Source organism: Ascaphus truei, chromosome 7 (assembly GCF_040206685.1).
Source record: "Ascaphus truei isolate aAscTru1 chromosome 7, aAscTru1.hap1, whole genome shotgun sequence".
Taxonomy (NCBI): Eukaryota; Metazoa; Chordata; class Amphibia; order Anura; family Ascaphidae; genus Ascaphus; species Ascaphus truei.
This window is the reverse complement of record NC_134489.1, coordinates 75,698,941-75,715,503: the sequence shown is the minus strand read 5'-3', so window position 1 is coordinate 75,715,503 and position 16,563 is coordinate 75,698,941. Positions and strand designations below refer to the sequence as shown.

Genomic DNA, 16,563 nt, shown 5'->3' with positions numbered 1-16,563 from the left:
CCACCTTAAGCACAGTAGTCAGTAGCCTCCTGAAAGAGTACTCTTTTGTAAGTCTGTGAGCTGCACGCAAGAGTAAAGTTGTACCAGATTCCTTTCCAAACCTTTAGTGATATCATTAATAGGACAGGGAAGGTTATTAAACATTTTTTTTTCTTATCCTGCCACCCTCCACTGATTATCCCTGTTCCTAAGCACAAAAGCATACAGTACACAGCCGACAGTAGCCTTTCCATGTAAGTTGAAAACGTCGTTCATATCTGGCATTCAGAATGGGAGCTTTTGGGTTGTTTGGTAGAGATGTAGTAGACATTACCGCTCCCATTAACTAGAAGGGTGGCATTAACATTGGCATTTTATTTTTTACAGCAGCACTATTGAAAACAATGTTTAAAAGGAGACACTGCCTGCTACATCTTTAATTGCCGTGCGTATAACAATGCATGGAATCATGACAGCCAATAACAAGGTCACTTACAGAAATATTCCAATGAGCCTGCAGATGTCCAAGCTGCCATCACCTCAATCAATTGGATTTTATTTGGTTTTTGACCAGAGAACAACAGTGATCTTTAATATGATCCAAAATAGTCCAACACACAACTCCTTCTAACCTGCAAAGTAACTAACTATGCAGTTTTACTGAGAAAAATACATATTTTCTACAAGGTATTTTAGGCCATGGGTGTTGAGACTATTACAGAATGTCTAAAAGGATTATATAAAACTAATGCTAGCGTTTTATTCAATTATATGTAATAGAACAAATTGGGATTTTAAAAAGGCTAGGAGAGTTCAAATCTGAAACCATGCCCATGACGTATATATATATATATAATTGTTTTTTGCAACCCCCAAAAAATTCATGGGTAGGACACATAGTAATAGCTTTTTTAGCCAATTTTTAATGAGTTTTTTAGACCAGGGGATTTAAAGCAGCAATTCCCCTCTTGCCCCTTTTTGCAAGAATTAGAACTAGGGGAGGGGGTCCTGTACCCCAGCCCTGCTATCCCTAGCTCCAAGATACCGATATTCCTGCAATATTTACCTTTTAAAAGCCCTGTCAAAGTAAAGTCAAATCAAAGATGGCTACCGGTGTAATCCAATAGGAAGGTGCAATGTCGTGCTCTGAGCTTGTGGGATTGTGGCCTAGATAGCAGCTACATCGACTTCCAAAAACAGACCAGAGAAACAGGCACATAGAAATGTAAATATCTTGGGAACTGAGGTGGGATCCCCAGAGCTAAAAACTGTGCAGTACAGCTCTGGGGGACGGACTCCCCTGTAACAATTACGGGAAAAGTAATTTCAGAAGGAGGGAATTTGTTCTTCAAATTTACTGGTCCAAGGTTACAAAAAAATATAGCACTCTGAACGAAAATGGAGTCCCCTATTTTTAAAGCCATTACCAATAGGATGCCTACAGTTTGAAAATTTCTACTTAAAACAGAGCATTGTACAGTACAGTAAAGTAACTATATCAAAATCTGTGCACAGAACACAAGCTTTATAACAAATCAATCAGCTGCGGTACTGGTACCAAGTAAGGCGAGACTGGAGCAGGATACCTTTGACGTCAATGGACATGCTGCTTTGCGAGCAAAATAATTCCAACAGTATAACCCAGGGGTGGGCACCCCAATCCTTAAGGGCCCCCAACAGGTCAGGTTTTAAGGATAGCCCTGCTTCAACACAGTTGAAGACTTAGCCACGGATCAATCCATCTGAGTCACCTCTGCTGAAGCAGAGATATCCTTAAAACCTGACCTGTTGGTGGGCCTTGAGGACTAGAGTTGCCCACTCCTGGTATAACCGGACCTTTAAAAAAAGGGTGGAAATAAAGGGCTTGTTATACAGATTGAAACAACATTCATAAATAAAACACTATTTCTTCCAGTGAGAAGCACCAATCAATTCTTCCATTTGTCATCCTAGAAGACACAAATGATAACTTTAGTGACAAAATGGGTGCTCTTTATAGTAATCACATGGTTTTGGCCTTTCTGAAATCCAACATTCAGTTTCAGTTATGCGTTCAACCACCAAAATGATTATGGGCTTGAATTAAAAAAAGAAAACAAAATAAAATAAAAAGGATCTTCCTTTTGAAGTCTGGTGTTTGATCCCTAGAGATACTTATGTTGTGTCAGTGTCCCGCCAACGTACAGTGCATAAAGCCATAGCAGTCAGGGGTTCCCATAGCATTAATCCCAGGGACTACAAATAAGACTTGAGATTTTACACTGTCAAAAATACATTTTCCGATGCAGCTGAAGACACAGGTGACATCTGATTAAATAACATGAGTAAATAGTTGGACAAACTACCTCCATATAGAAAGTAAAAAATAAACTACCATGCATAAAATTTGAATATGAAGTGGGAATCTTCCTTTGGTTTTCACTTAAAAGTAGTCGAGTCACTGTACTTCCTTATACAGATATGTAAGCAGCAGTTCAGCAGCTTTACGCGCAGCTAATTATTGCATAACCCTTCAGCATAATCTCCCCACCATATGCCGGATTTTAATCTCATACCCACAGCATCCTATACTGAGCCACAAGATGGGATATAGTCATGGGAAAAGTCCACAACATCAAAGTGCGAGTACCCTCTTCCAAGCATGGTGCCAAATAATCAAGCCTCTGGCAGTTATGCTCGTCGATAAATTCATAGTATTCTCGGTCGCTATGTACAGAAATAAGGCAAGATCCATCTTGGCGGATTCACCGGAATAGTAATACTTAAATTAACATAACATTCAAGTTGTGTCATGCAGGCCTATGCATTGTTGCTGGTGACATGTATATTTGTTACAATGAATAATATGCGCAACAAAAACGTAACCAAGTTGTGTACGAGGTATTTTATTACAATACTAAGAATATATTATGGACCATATTTACTAGGTGGTGCTAGGTCATAAGACACTTTCCAGCGCAGGAAATAACTGTACAATTAATGGTCATCTGGCATCCAAAAGCAGTAGTCTTCTGGGGTCCAAAAGGAGCACTGCTTAGTAATATGGCCATGCAGGGACTGAAAGCATAATTCTAATCTGTGATCCAGTCAATGTTCAACTCGTACTCACTGTAATTGATTGACAAGGGCACACGGATTTCAACCATAATGAATTTATTGTGCCATAGAACACACAACATTTCGGCCTGCTGGCCTTTCTCAAGTGAAGTGGCATTGACTAGTGAACAAACATACATGCATTAAATAGTCCCATAATCCAAGTTTTGGACTATTTAATTGGTGTCCAGGAAGATCAGGGAGCGCAAGATTATGTGAATAAAAAAACATATACAAATGGTGCAATATGTCTTAAGTCTTTTCTTTTCAATAAATTTTCAATACCCCGATCCAAGTTATACTCACAGATTTCTCTGTCTTAAGATGTACATAAAGGTTTCTTTATCTTTCAATCTTTATGGGGTTGTAGCATCTGTGGAACCGCTTAAGGTAAAAGATCCTCACCGCATATACCGACCGGTTTGAAAGAAGGGGAACAAACACAGTGCAAAATTGCAAGACAATTGTTTTATCTACATGAAAGGGTAAAAACACACTCACATGGTTTCTAAAAAAATATGCGCAGATCGATCAATACATGATCAAACAGCCGCCGCGGAGGTTGCAGAGTGGTCTCCCTGCTCAATGCTCACGGTATACTGTGACGTCTGCGTCTTTCGGCTCCCGCACTTCCGGTTTCGATCCCCGGATGTAGACAGGGTCCCTGATCTTCCTGGACCCAATGCAAATCGTGGATTGAGAAAGCAATCCCTATCAAGGGTCGAGCAGCATCGGATTAAGTCTGTATTTTATTCTATTATAAGCACAAAAATCACCATTTAAGTTGATTTTAATTTGAGCACATTACAGCACTATTTTCCTTGGGTTATTCACTTATACCCTTACACTTTTTATATTGTGCATTTACGTAGATTTAAGCGCTATTACATACGTTTTTTTTCTCACTATCTGGGACTATTTAATGCATGTATGTTTTACTAGTGAACAATATTTCACTTGAGAAAGGCCTGCAGGCCAAAACGTTGCGAGTTCTATGGCACAATACATTCTTAATGATTGAAATCCGTGTGCCCTTGTCCATCAATTACATTGGATATATTGGATGAAATGCAAGTCTTCCCTGGGACTAAAGAGCACCCGAAAATGTATCACAAACCATAGTTATTTTTCTTTGGTGTGCAGCAAACATCTTACTTTTGCAACTCGTACTCACAACACATACAAACATGTGATTCTGGCCTTATCAACTGTCCAATCCAATACCTGACAGATAGAAATGTACTCCTGCTAAGGATACAGCTTGGTAGGGACAGTACAGGTATTACAGGATCCCAAATGATAATCACTAGCATTGTTTGTGAACTAGACACAGAGCAAAACAGCTTCAACAGGACTAACAAGCTGACAGGGGCAGTCTTGTTACTTCAGAGCTCAACCCTCTTGGGTAGCGGAAGGCCTTCCGGGATCGCTATCGCATTATCACCTGTGTGTAGCGAACACATGGTCCCAGCCCAGCCGGCATGGAAACAAATTCAGAGGAAGGTCACCCTCTTCAGTTGAGACAAATTATTTGTCCGAGGAGAGAAGTGGATTCAACCTACCCTAGAAAATGAACGTCATGAGGGCCTGTAGGGTATCATCCCTTGTGGACATCTTGAAAACGTAATGCAGCTCTCTAATGGCTGAAGAGGGCTGAAGCAAAGTCTCCCGACTGCAAAACTGGAGCAAATAAATGCACTAGATTTATCAAAGCTTTGTTCTTTGATAAAGGTGGTGCAGTACACTGTATTTCTTCCCCAATTATGTGGTCAGGGAGCTTTGATAAATGTGACAGCCACAACTTTCTTACGTCAACCCAAAAATAAAAACAAACAGCACTTGGTGAATAGCTGTGGCATTTATTTCCTGTTGCACCAACGTTTCATACCTGCAAAACCGACCTTACGAAATGGTGCACTAGGGAAATAAATGCCGTCTCTGTTGAATAAATACCGTCTCTTCTGACCGCTGCTCATTTAGTTAGGAATATTGATGTATCTTCTCATGGTGGGGTATTGGCACCCACCAATCAAAAGCAACTAATTTGGTCACTGGTATACAGTTTGTCTTTTTTTTTTTGTTGCATGTCAAATGGACACAATCACAAGGCATTATTAAGAACGGTGCTCGGTTATAGTTTCCATAAGATCAGAGAGGACATCACAAAGTGGAAGAAGAGTTTATTTTGGGGGAACCACCAATAATAGGAGGGCAGTTCCTGATTCACTAACCTTTGGCCTCTCTCTATGTTGTTTCTATAAAATAGTTTCTGGCATTCATACAAAGGCCACAAACTTCTATATTTTAGGCACATTTTAAATGCAAATTAATTTCACTTAAAACTGTAACCATTACTTGCATCATTTAAACTTTGTACTGTCTGAAAAGTTGGACCGTAGTCAAAAGATAAACAAAACATGTTCGGATTCTTGTGTGGAGCATCATATCTTAACAGATGGCATCTAATCTGTAAACAAGTTAGGCTTTAATCATAATGCATTTCCACATCTATCCATAAATACATATCAGCCAATAGGCTTAAACAACGACATGGTGAAGGACACAGATGTAATTAAAATATCAATTAATGTCATAGTATTCCAAATGATCAACATGAAAAATAGAAAAAAATATATATAAAAGCAGAAGTTGCGGAGGAGGAGAAAGTTACAAATGAGATGAACAGGTCAAATCTGACAGCCAATGTTAAACCGAGCTACTCCCTCCTACATCAACCAATGGCAAATATTTACCTCCCAAGCAACTCCAGCCAATCAAGAAGCAGAGCACAGCCAACCAAGCATACGTTAAATAAAAGAAAAAAACACCAACGCAATGAGTGTGTTACCGAGGTCAAATAACTGCAACGTCCAATATTCAGAGAACTTCCGAATGTGTACACACACACACACACACCTTTCCTTCATCATAATTTTTTTTTTATTATTGATTTTGGAGGGTCTGAAAAGTTAACCTCTTTAGTTCCAAACTGTACAAATGAGATTAACATTTAAAAACTTGCCTGGGCAATGCATTGATGTTCAATATTTGAAAATCATCTTCTAAAAAAAAAAAAAAAAAAAAACACCACAAGCCAAAACAATTAGCCTGTTTATTAAAACAAAAAATAATAAAAAATAGATATCCCCAAATGTGATATGTTTTCTGTAATGTGACTCCTGTCCATTTGAAATTATCTTATTGACATCAGTTCATGTCACAAGGCTACAAAATGGCTGCCACAAGCTATGGACTTTCAATCACTACTGACTCCCACTGTAATTGGAAACTCAGACAGAAAGAAAATGAAATCTTTATTCTTGTACTTCAGCAATGAACCACAGAGAAAGGAAGCAGCATCAGCTACAATATGGGACATTTTATCACCAAGATGTAAAATATCTGCACTTGTGATACTTGTTTAACCCTTTGTTGCCAGAGGGCATTAATACACTGCAATATGCAATAAAGTATTACAAATGTTATACAGTCTCAAATGTGTTCTAAAAGCTTTAAATGTTTCTCTTATAAGATTTAGCTGCAAGAAACGTGAAGCCACTACACATGCAACTTTCTTAAAAAAATAAATAAATAAAGCTATAAACGATCTACAAATCAAAGATACATCGTGAAACAACATTTCAATTGTATGCCGTCATTAGGAGCAGTAAAATCAAACCTTGAAGACCAATTGCCATTTAGAGAATACACAACATTTTTCATTTCAGATATCACTTTCCATACTAATCACAAAACGTCACTGTTTAGGCAGCCAGCAATTTGTAATACAGATAGAAAAATAATTTTTTCGGCGGCATCTTAGAAATTGTCACCATTGTGTATTTTAAGAGGAACTTCTTATGAATCAAAAGCACTGCAACTTTAAAACCACTGGACAGTCTAATCACATTTAGAGAGCTATGAATTAGCCCTAATTGCAAGCAGTGTGTTAAATATTCCATGAAATTTGTTGTGGTGACTTTTGCCATTAGCCCTTCAGGCTGAAATGTTTATATTAAACACTAGCTGAGAGACCCGGCGTTGCCCGGGATGTAATGTTCCCGTTCCTCTCTCTCCTCCCCCCTCTCTCTGTTTGTCCCCCATTCACATCAATCCAGTCCCCCCCTCCCTCCCTCCTTTACAGCTTCATGTAGCGTGTGTGCGTCAGTCACTGTGTGTTTGCTCGCGCGTCAGTGAGTCTGAGGCAGAAACACAAACACACACAGACTGACTGACGCACACACAGTCAGTGTGTGCCTCAGTCAGTGTGTGCGTGCGTCAGTCAGGCTTTGTGTGCGCGTCAGTCAGTGTGTGCGTGCGGCAGTCAGTCAGTGTGTGCGCGCGGGGCGTCAAAGGCAGGGGGGGCGTCAAGGGAGGGGGGGGCGTCAAAGGGAGGGGGGGGGCGTCAAAGGGAGGGGGGGGGCGTCAAAGGGGGGGGGGGCGTCAAAGTGAGGGGGGGGCGTCAAAGTGAGGGGGGGGGGCGTCAAAGGGAGGGGGGGCGTCAAAGGGAGGGGGGGGGGCGTCAAAGGGAGGGGGGGGCGTCAAAGGGAGGGGGGGGGCGTCAAAGGGAGGGGGGGGGCGTCAAAGGGAGGGGGGGCGTCAAAGGGAGGGGGGGGCGTCAAAGGGAGGGGGGGGGCGTCAAAGGGAGGGGGGGGCGTCAAAGGGAGGGGGGGGCGTCAAAGGGAGGGGGGGGGCGTCAAAGGGAGGGGGGGGCGTCAAAGGGAGGGGGGGGCGTCAAAGGGAGGGGGGGGGCGTCAAAGGGAGGGGGGGCGTCAAAGGGAGGGGGGCGTCAAAGGGAGGGGGGGGGCGCGTCAAAGGGAGGGGGGGGGCGTCAAAGGGAGAGGGGGGGGCGTCAAAGGGAGAGGGGGGGGCGTCAAAGGGAGGGGGGGGCGTCAAGGGAGGGGGGGGCGTCAAAGGGAGGGGGGCGTCAAAGGGAGGGGGGGGGCGTCAAAGGGAGGGGGGGGGCGCCTCAAAGGCATGGATTCCTCCCCCTGCATTTCCTGCAGTGGACAGGAGGGGGGGGGCAGTGGACAGGAGGGGGGGGGGCAGTGGACAGGAGGGGGGGGGGGGGCAGTGGACAGGAGGGGGGGGGGGCAGTGGACAGGAGGGGGGGGGCAGTGGACAGGAGGGGGGGGCAGTGGACAGGAGGGGGGGGCAGTGGACAGGAGGGAGGGGGCAGTGGACAGGAGGGGGGGGGCAGTGGACAGGAGGGGGGGGGGCAGTGGACAGGAGGGGGGGGGGCAGTGGACAGGAGGGGGGGGCAGTGGACAGGAGGGGGGGGCAGTGGACAGGAGGGGGGGCAGTGGACAGGAGGGGGGGGGGCAGTGGACAAGAGGGGGGGGGGCAGTGGACAGGAGGGGGGGGGGGCAGTGGACAGGAGGGGGGGGGCAGTGGACAGGAGGGGGGGGGCAGTGGACAGGAGGGGGGGGCAGTGGACAGGAGGGGGGGGCAGTGGACAGGAGGGGGGGCAGTGGACAGGAGGGGGGGGGCAGTGGACAGGAGGGGGGGGGCAGTGGACAGGAGGGGGGGCAGTGGACAGGAGGGGGGGGCAGTGGACAGGAGGGGGGGGGCAGTGGACAGGAGGGGGGGGGCAGTGGACAGGAGGGAGGGGGCAGTGGACAGGAGGGGGGGGGGCAGTGGACAGGAGGGGGGGGCAGTGGACAGGAGGGGGGACAGGAGGGGGGACGCAGTGGACAGGAGGGGGGACGCAGTGGACAGGAGGGGGGGGCAGTGGACAGGAGGGGGGGCAGTGGACAGGAGGGGGGGGCAGTGGACAGGAGGGGGGGGCAGTGGACAGGAGGGGGGGGCAGTGGACAGGAGGGGGGGGCAGTGGACAGGAGGGGGGCAGTGGACAGGAGGGGGGGGGCAGTGGACAGGAGGGGGGGGCAGTGGACAGGAGGGGGGACAGGAGGGGGGACGCAGTGGACAGGAGGGGGGGGCAGTGGACAGGAGGGGGGGGCAGTGGACAGGAGGGGGGGGCAGTGGATAGGAGGGGGGGGCAGTGGACAGTGACACACACACACACACACACACACACACACACACACACACACACACACACACACACACACACACACACACACACACACACCTCAGTTGATGCGCCCTTTCTTTAGTTCCGTTTGGCGCCGGAGGTGGGGAGCGACACCTACCTGTACTTCCGGGCGCCGCCACCGTCTGACTCGGCGCCGCGAGGGAGGAAGGGGGTCCGCCATCTTACGCGCCGCGTGGCAGCTGCGGGAAGCGAGGTGATTTGGAGCGGGGAGAGGTGATTTGGAGCGGGGAGAGGTGATTTGGAGCGGGGAGAGGTGATGCCGCTGGGGAGGGGGAAGAGGTGATGCCGCTGGGGAGGCGGAAGAGGTGATGCCGCTGGGGAGGGGGAAGAGGTGATGCCGCTGGGGAGGGGGAAGAGGTGATGCCGCTGGGGAGGGGGAAGAGGTGATGCCGCTGGGGAGGGGGAAGAGGTGATGCCGCTGGGGAGGGGGAAGAGGTGATGCCGCTGGGGAGGGGGAAGAGGTGATGCCGCTGGGGAGGGGGAAGAGGTGATGCCGCTGGGGAGGGGGAAGAGGTGATGCCGCTGGGGAGGGGGAAAAGGTGATTTGGAGAGGGGAGAGAGGTGTGTGTGTGTGTGTGTGTGTGTGTGTGTGTGTGTGTGTGTGTGTGTGTGTGTGTGTGTGTGTGTGTGTGTGTGTGTGTGTGTGTGTTAGTTATTTTTTTGGCCCATCACTCCGCCTCAGGCCAATGAGAGGTGTGGGGGGCGGGCCAAGGGGGTGGTGTGAGTGTGTGAGGCCAATGAGAGGTGTGCGGGGGCGGGCGGGCCAAGGGACCAATGAGATTGCCGCTAGGGACACCGGACATCCAGCAGGCAGGCATGCATGCATGCATGCAGGCAGGCAGGCAGGCAAACATACAGTGCTTTCACTAATATAGTATAAGATATATTCTCATACGGAACACTAGGAATGTTAGACAAGTTGTTACATGGTTCAGTGCTTCAACTTTACCGCAAATCAAAATATATGGCTTCCCAAAATATCAAATGTACAAGTGCAGAGTGGAACAGAGTCTTTACTACAGGGGTGGGAAAATCCAGTCCTCAAGGCCAACAACAGGTCAGGTTTTCAGCATATTCCTGCTTCAGCACAGTGGATCAATTAGTGGCTCAGTCTTTGACCGAGTCACCTGTGCTGAAGCAGAGATATCCTGAAAATCTAACCTGTGGTGGCCCTTGAGGACAGGAGTTGCCCACGCTTGCTTTACTGGCTATTTGACATTCTTCCTGACTTGGGCGGTCTAACAAATCTTCTGTTTACAAGCTATGCACCTTTCCCTTAAATAGAAAGTGTGGCACTACACTGTATAAATACATAGTTACATTCAAATGCCACAAGGCAGCTCGTGCTTAAACACCGAGAAGCCTTTTTACATGCATTTTAATTTAACCTTTAGACTAGTGCCCTAATGCACTGGACATCACATGGGCCAGAACACGTGGCCCTTAAGACCTTTACTAAATTGCATACAATATTTGCTTGTGTCTACATAGACGGGTGGGTATAGCTTATAGGTGTATTCATGTATGTGTGTGAACACACACACACACACACACACACACACACACACACACACACACACACGGGTATCCCATGTCACAAATAAGTTGTAAGTGAGGTGCAGAGGTTGACAAATATTGGAGAACAGGAACCAGCTTTCAAGATATTTATTTTTTAACTGGTTTATTTAACGGATGGACATGTCGGTCCTCAATGGTACCTTTTTCCAGAAAATGAAGAAGGTCCCACTGGGGAGTGCAACATCGTTGTCTGTCTACACATCCAGATTAAAAACCGGTCCACACTCTCCACAAAAACTGCCCTAGAAGGCTGGCTGCCGTGCATGGGAAACTGGTAAATACAGGAAGAAGTGTAAGTGCATAAGAGATATACACTAAATATTGACACTGACGAAGGGTTTAAAAAGAAAAAAAAAAACACATTTATTTTATTTATGCCATAAAAACACGAAGTACCCCGACACCAGAGGGCGAACCCGAAACGTCGGCATACTTGTTTTTTTTTATAGCATAAACGCCTTTTTATTCTTCCAAAAGATGGAAGAATATTAGAAAATGTGTTGGACCGACATGGGTAAGAGAGGCTGCAAAATGCTGTACCTGGAAGATGATTGGGGAGGCCTTCATCCAGCCGTGGCAAGGATATACAAATACAATCTGTGCTTGTAACTTGTCAACTACCTGTTGGTCCAATAAAAAAAAGTGTCATTACCTACTCCTCCCTCCTTTGCTACTTGTGTTTGTGGCTGACCACAAGGTCTTCATTTCCCATCCAGATTTGGTTGGACATGCTTGGGCCATGTGATTACGGCTATACACTGTGATGTAGCCTGCACATTGACACACACATACTGAAAGGGTTACACATTCAACAACATGTAGACACATGTAAAGAAGGGCTACCCTTACAGCAACAATTACCCCCAGAAGCCTATACAAGATTAACTCAAGCAATATTAGTATCTCGCCCCTTTTTTTTTTTTTTAAAAGATTTTCTTAATCTCTTGCTTCTGAGGTTACCATGGTAAACTTTAAACTGCACTGGGCTCTGAGGAGAGCTTAATTTTAACCTCCCAGACACTTAACCCTTTGCATGCCAGAGGTGCCGCAGCACCAGAATGCCACAGCCCGCTCTGAAACTTTGTGGTCAGGGTCACGGTGGTGGCATGATGTCACTGATCATGCACACGGAAGAGGAGGGAGTCCTCTTCCGGTCTCCTGCCTGCCAGATCCATGGGAACACACACCACTACCACGCCTAGTAAATCAAAGGGGTTACATATTAACCAGCAGTGGTTTCCAACATTTTTTGGTTAAGGAACCTTAAATGAAATTCCGAGGAACCCCCAACCATCTATAATAGCAACTCTGATTAGGTGCATTGCAAATTTTTTCTATATTTTATACAATTTTCAAATGATCAGAAAATCTCAGGGAACCCTTTAAAGGAATTCCGGGGAGGTTCCTAGAAACCTTGTAACAAAAGAAGAAAAAAGCAGCACACTGTCAGGGAGCCAGGTGGTTAAAAAGTGTATCAATTCTTTATTCAAAAAATGAACATCGCCCAAGGGGGGTTTGCAACCTTCTAAGCATTTCGGACGTTATGTCCTTTGACAAGGAGTATAAAACTATACTTCCCAAGACCTTCCTTAAATACACACACAAAATGACATTTACAAATTCTATTTCGTGCCACACCGGGTCCGCGCATGTCACTGCCTGAGCGCTCATGCCCGTGCACGCACATGTAGATGCGCGCGCATGTCCGTGCGCAACCCCGCAATGTTAGTACGAGCCAGAGAATGGTAGAACATACGCAACACATGGATGGCAGAGCGCTAGGCCATAAAGAATTTATACACTTTTTAACCACCTGGCTCCCTGGTAGTGCGCTGCTTTTGTCTTCTTTTGTTACTGGATTTCTACATTGGCGGCTGGACACGCCATCAGACTCATGGAGGCTCAGGAGTGGGTAAGATTTATTCTACATGTTGTTACTTGAAGAGTGTTTCTTAACTGCAGTAGTGATTCAGGTTTTACTCCAATGAGTTAACTTCAGGTTGATTTACCATCACCTTGATTGTTTGCTTCAGGAGATATATCATTATCTCACTGGTTATTCACTCAAGATATTGTGACCACTCCATACTAGAGTCTTACTCCAGAGTTTGAATCATTACGATTATTGATATAAGACTTTATTTGTTCCTAATTCATTGCAGCACCCGATTTTTCATATGCTACAAACTTTCCAAGGAACCTTCGTTGAAAAACACTGTTTTGAACGCTTCTATCTGCTGAACGGAAAAAGATTTTAACAAATAAAAAACGCGGTAAATAGGGCAAGAAGAGCTTGCAAAGTAAAAAAAAAAAACTAATACAGATTGCATTCAGTGCATTTATTTGTAAACCTCCAACATATTGCACAGTGCAGTATTACAAGCGACATGAAATATTGGGTTATATTTAAAGCTACATAGTTACATTTATTAACACATTAGTGCAATACGTAGACAGGTAAAAGCTTAAAATCTAAAAGAAAGAAAAACGAAATGTTGAAACAAGGCATGTTAGGAAAGAGGTTAGAGAAGTGGTTACAGCAGGTGCACAAAATTAATATAAAATAATTGTTAGATCTGCAGAGATCAGTAGATTTTAAAGAACAAGTACACCTCTTCGCAAAGGTGGGCACGCAATACGGTCGTTTAAAGGTCCCGCGGGACAATAGGTAGCTGTAACATCACCCTTTGCGGCTTCCCATTGGCTCGACTGACGTGGGACCTTTAAACCTGAATGAATACCTGAGGCAGCTTCTGATGTAACTCGGGGAGCAGGGGGTCCCGGGGGCTGAAATTAACACTGTTAAGCTCCAAAGCCCCCATGCCTCCAAACTGGGGGGCTTTAATTTATTTTAATGGAGCAGATCTAAAGTTGTAATGTTTTATGAATATTATGTCCACACCACTAAAAAAGATGTTGGCAACATACAAAAATTAAATTAAAAAAAGGATTGTTAGTGGATCAACATAAATTTACTTGGTCCTCTAGGACAGGGGGCGCAAACCTTCTTGTTTGCTCCCCCTGCCCCTTCCTTCCCCCCTCCCCTGCTCTCTGGCAAAGTAAGAGTTACAGAGACCTTGTTCGCTCCACCAGCATTTAATTTAAATGTTGTGGGGAAGAGCATGGGGTGGGGCCTCTGTAGCTATTAGCTAACTTAGCTAATCATTTGTCAGTGTGTAGATTGTATTGTTGCACATATCAAAAAAAAAATGTATATAAACAAATTTTATAATGACAACTTGAACTGCATGCAGCTTTAAGATTTAGAAAATGCGTCCAAAATAATGACTAGATGTCTACTGTATATACTGTTTAATCTAGTATGTGAACATGTGTTATATAAAATTTATTAAGGACACCAATTTCATACAAGTGGTAAAAGCATGGATTACACTGTGAAATGCTCAGAGAACAGTGAAATTATGCTTCTTTTATTCTACATGTACAACGTTGTTTCAAATGACAGCTACAAATTAAAAGGGTATTTCAAAAATCATACAAAACATTTCATGTGGTTTGTTCTAAAGACAAATTTGTGAAGAGAAGACTCATTTTCCAACTACCATGAAGAAATTAAATGCACGTGTTCTACACAAACATTGTTACAAACATTTTAAAAGACCTGATCACAATCTTAGGCGGAGTCCCCAGTCTTCACTGTGGCACGCGTCCATAGAGCCTCAGCCCATGCTCCTCCGGGCTAACGCTGAGGCTCGCCTACCCGGTCAGGAGCGATCCCATGGACTGGAAGGCGAGCCAGCGTGCGCGATCATGAGGCGGAGCAGTGACGTCGCTGGGCCAATAGCCCGTGACGCATCAACGTCAAGATTTCCCTGTCGCTTCGACGGCGGGTCGTTCTTAACACCAAGGAATCATCAACGGCTGCGGTCATCGTTGGGGCCCTCGGAAGCCGGCCATCTACTTGGGGGATTCAGGGGAAGATGGGGGTTGCGTCGATGCTCTCCCTCTCTCGATCTCAGGTAAGTGGGGATCATCAGCAGCGGGGTGGGGTTGGTGGTTGGCGAGCGGAGGGGGGGGGGGTTTGGAGCAAGTTAAGTGGGGAGGCCAGTAGGGCCTGCTGCGGGGGGGAGGGGCGGGGAGGGAAATGGGCACGGGGGGGGGAGGAGGGCACGGGGGGGAAAGAGGGGAGGGAAAGAGGGCACGGAGGGAAAGAGGGGAGGGAAAGAGGGCACGGGGGAAAGAGGGGAGGGAAAGAGGGCACGGGGGGGGGGAGAAAGAGGGCACGGGGGGGGGGAAAGAGGGCACGGGGGGGGGAGAAAGAGGGCACGGGGGGGGGGGAGAAAGAGGGCACGGGGGGGGGGGAGAAAGAGGGCACGGGGGGGGGGGAGAAAGAGGGCACGGGGGGGAGAAAGAGGGCACGGGGGGGAGAAAGAGGGCACGGGGGGGAGAAAGAGGGCACGGGGGGAGAAAGAGGGCACGGGGGGGAGAAAGAGGGCACGGGGGGGAGAAAGAGGGCACGGGGGGGAGAAAGAGGGCACGGGGGGGAGAAAGAGGGCACGGGGGGGAGAAAGAGGGCACGGGGGGGAGAAAGAGGGCACGGGGGGGAGAAAGAGGGCACGGGGGGGAGAAAGAGGGCACGGGGGGGAGAAAGAGGGCACGGGGGGGAGAAAGAGGGCACGGGGGGGAGAAAGAGGGCACGGGGGGGAGAAAGAGGGCACGGGGGGAGAAAGAGGGCACGGGGGGGGAGAAAGAGGGCACGGGGGGGGAGAAAGAGGGCACGGGGGGGAGAAAGAGGGCACGGGGGGAGAAAGAGGGCACGGGGGGGAGAAAGAGGGCACGGGGGGAGAAAGAGGGCACGGGGGGAGAAAGAGGGCACGGGGGGAGAAAGAGGGCACGGGGGGAGAAAGAGGGCACGGGGGGAGAAAGAGGGCACGGGGGGGAGAAAGAGGGCACGGGGGGGAGAAAGAGGGCACGGGGGGAGAAAGAGGGCACGGGGGGGAGAAAGAGGGCACGGGGGGGAGAAAGAGGGCACGGGGGGGAGAAAGAGGGCACGGGGGGGAGAAAGAGGGCACGGGGGGGAGAAAGAGGGCACAGGGGGGGGAGAAAGAGGGCACAGGGGGGGGAGAAAGAGGGCACAGGGGGGGGAGAAAGAGGGCACGGGGGGGGGGAAAGAGGGCACGGGGGGGAGAAAGAGGGCACGGCGGGGGAGAAAGAGGGCACGGCGGGGGAGAAAGAGGGCACGGCGGGGGAGAAAGAGGGCACGGCGTGGGGAGAAAGAGGGCACGGCGTGGGGAGAAAGAGGGCACGGCGGGGGAGAAAGAGGGCACGGCGGGGGAGAAAGAGGGCACGGCGGGGGAGAAAGAGGGCACGGCGGGGGAGAAAGAGGGCACGGGGGGGAGAAAGAGGGCACGGGGGGGAGAAAGAGGGCACGGGGGGGAGAAAGAGGGCACGGGGGGGAGAAAGAGGGCACGGGGGGGAGAAAGAGGGCACGGGGGGAGAAAGAGGGCACGGGGGGAGAAAGAGGGCACGGGGGGGAGAAAGAGGGCACGGGGGGAGAAAGAGGGCACAGGGGGGAGAAAGAGGGCACAGGGGGGGGAGAAAGAGGGCACGGGGGGGGAGAAAGAGGGCACGGGGGGGGAAAGAGGGCACGGGGGGGAGAAAGAGGGCACGGGGGGGAGAAAGAGGGCACGGCGGGGGAGAAAGAGGGCACGGCGGGGGAGAAAGAGGGCACGGCGGGGGAGAAAGAGGGCACGGCGTGGGGAGAAAGAGGGCACGGCGTGGGGAGAAAGAGGGCACGGCGGGGGAGAAAGAGGGCACGGCGGGGGAGAAAGAGGGCACGGCGGGGGAGAAAGAGGGCACGGCGGGGGAGAAAGAGGGCACGGGGGGGGAGAAAG

At 48.3% G+C, this 16,563-nt stretch overlaps 1 protein-coding gene across 4 annotated transcripts in view; it reads right to left on the bottom strand.

Annotated features, from left to right (window-relative positions):
* Positions 1-16,563, bottom strand: part of TLK1 (tousled like kinase 1) — a 114,525-nt gene that overhangs the window by 47,117 nt on the left and 50,845 nt on the right. The window contains exon 2 of one of the 4 annotated variants that reach the window (XM_075609088.1): positions 11,249-11,329. The exons of the other annotated variants lie outside the window; for them this stretch is intronic. The gene's annotated coding sequence lies outside the window, so the exon portion shown is untranslated. The remainder of the gene's footprint in view (positions 1-11,248; positions 11,330-16,563) is intronic. 4 annotated transcript variants of the gene reach the window in all.